Source organism: Oreochromis niloticus, linkage group LG10, assembly GCF_001858045.2.
Source record: "Oreochromis niloticus isolate F11D_XX linkage group LG10, O_niloticus_UMD_NMBU, whole genome shotgun sequence".
In the NCBI taxonomy this organism is placed as follows: Eukaryota; Metazoa; Chordata; class Actinopteri; order Cichliformes; family Cichlidae; genus Oreochromis; species Oreochromis niloticus.
Window position 1 is genome coordinate 9746700 of NC_031975.2, and position 2638 is coordinate 9749337.

A 2638-nucleotide genomic window follows, 5' to 3' on the forward strand; every position below is an offset into this window, starting at 1 on the left:
TCAGACTTTTGAGCTGTAGTCTACATTGTAATTATAGTGTAGGGTTATTGATTAGAGCAGATGATATGAGACTATCAGGAGAGACTGTTAAAAAGTTATGAGCTGTCTTGATGCAGAGAAAGTGGAGTTTGTCATCCTTGAGCTGCTGCCAAGATAGGCAGCGGTAGGATTGAATGATGCTCTGGCTCTGTGCTCAAGTTCAGACATAGGCTTTAAGCAACCATGAGCCACTGATAAGCGTGATAGATTAATAAGCATGTATAAAGTGGACTTGTTAAACAGCTCTGATAGGAGAAAGTCAATGAGCACGCAATAAAGTGGACTTGTTAGGGCCAGTTTACCATCAGCCTTGCTAAAGTTGAACTTCATTTGAATTTAAAGACAGACTTGAAAGAAAATCTTATTTGAAACTGCTGATAAAATCCCGGTCAGACACAGTTACATACAAACATACAGTACACACTGCTGCTCAAAGGTCCCTGCTTTTAATAGAAAATTGGCTTTAATGTAATATCACATGAAGTTTATCAGTAATGTTTTCACAGCTTTAATCAAATCATTCATCATCCATAAGTTGTGATGGAAAAATGTCTGCAAGCGTGCAGGAGCCCATTTTTAGAGACAATCAGTCCTGTGTTATAATGTTAATTGAAGTTTATCAGGTCAGATGACCAATAGATGATAAGAAATATACTCTTACTAATTATTAGAGTTACAAGTACTTTGCTAAACAAAATTAAATGAGGTTAGGTTGGAACTTGAGACGTTTACATAAAAAGTTCAGTTGGTGATGCATGAAAGAAAATAAATTTCTTCTAAAAATCTTTTGGAGAATTCTGATGGTAAGAAATGAAAAATATTCAGAGTGAAACTGTTAAAAAAGTGAAGGTTTTGTGCAGCTGGGTGTTGCAGCCCCTTTACAGGAAAATGTAAACTTGGTTTAATGAGGTTAAAAACAAAACCTGGGATGATCCAGACACATTTATTGTTTCTTTAATCACCACAATAGTTTGAGTTTGTGCTAAAATCTCTTAAAAAGCTTTTTTGAGTGATAAGTTTGGCTTTAATGTGTTAAACTTGCATTAGATAAGACAATGTACCACTGAACACAGGAGGGATTATCGCTGAAAATGGGTCTCTGAACACCTCTGTAGATATTCTATTCAGAATCATTCATGATTTGTGATCAGTGTTAATATTAAGCATTTATATGATTATTTACTCTTTTGATTAATTGCTGTGATTCAACATGAAATCAAATGTGATTCTATTCAGAAAACAAGACATTTCTAATTCACCTCAGACTTTTGAGCTGTAGTCTACATTGTAATTATAGTGTAGGGTTATTGATTAGAGCAGATGATATGAGACTATCAGGAGAGACTGTTAAAAAGTTATGAGCTGTCTTGATGCAGAGAAAGTGGAGTTTGTCATCCTTGAGCTGCTGCCAAGATAGGCAGCGGTAGGATTGAATGATGCTCTGGCTCTGTGCTCAAGTTCAGACATAGGCTTTAAGCAACCATGAGCCACTGATAAGCGTGATAGATTAATAAGCATGTATAAAGTGGACTTGTTAAACAGCTCTGATAGGAGAAAGTCAATGAGCACGCAATAAAGTGGACTTGTTAGGGCCAGTTTACCATCAGCCTTGCTAAAGTTGAACTTCATTTGAATTTAAAGACAGACTTGAAAGAAAATCTTATTTGAAACTGCTGATAAAATCCCGGTCAGACACAGTTACATACAAACATACAGTACACACTGCTGCTCAAAAGTCCCTGCTTTTAATAGAAAATTGGCTTTAATGTAATATCACATGAAGTTTATCAGTAATGTTTTCACAGCTTTAATCAAATCATTCATCATCCATAAGTTGTGATGGAAAAATGTCTGCAAGCGTGCAGGAGCCCATTTTTAGAGACAATCAGTCCTGTGTTATAATGTTAATTGAAGTTTATCAGGTCAGATGACCAATAGATGATAAGAAATATACTCTTACTAATTATTAGAGTTACAAGTACTTTGCTAAGCAAAATTAAATGAGGTTAGGTTGGAACTTGAGACGTTTACATAAAAGGTTCAGTTGGTGATGCATGAAAGAAAATAAATTTCTTCTAAAAATCTTTTGGAGAATTCTGATGGTAAGAAATGAAAAATATTCAAAGAGTGAAACTGTTAAAAAAGTGAAGGTTTTGTGCAGCTGGGTGTTGCAGCCCCTTTACAGGAAAATGTAAACTTGGTTTAATGAGGTTAAAAACAAAACCTGGGATGATCCAGACACATTTATTGTTTCTTTAATCACCACAGTAGTTTGAGTTTGTGCTAAAATCTCTTAAAAAGCTGTTTTGAGTGATAAGTTTGGCTTTAATGTGTTAAACTTGCATTAGATAAGACAATGTACCACTGAACACAGGAGGGATTATCGCTGAAAATGGGTCTCTGAACACCTCTGTAGATATTCTATTCAGAATCATTCATGATTTGTGATCAGTGTTAATATTAAGCATTTATATGATTATTTACTCTTTTGATTAATTGCTGTGATTCAACATGAAATCAAATGTGATTCTATTCAGAAAACAAGACATTTCTAATTCACCTCAGACTTTTGAGCTGTAGTCTACATTGCAATTATAGT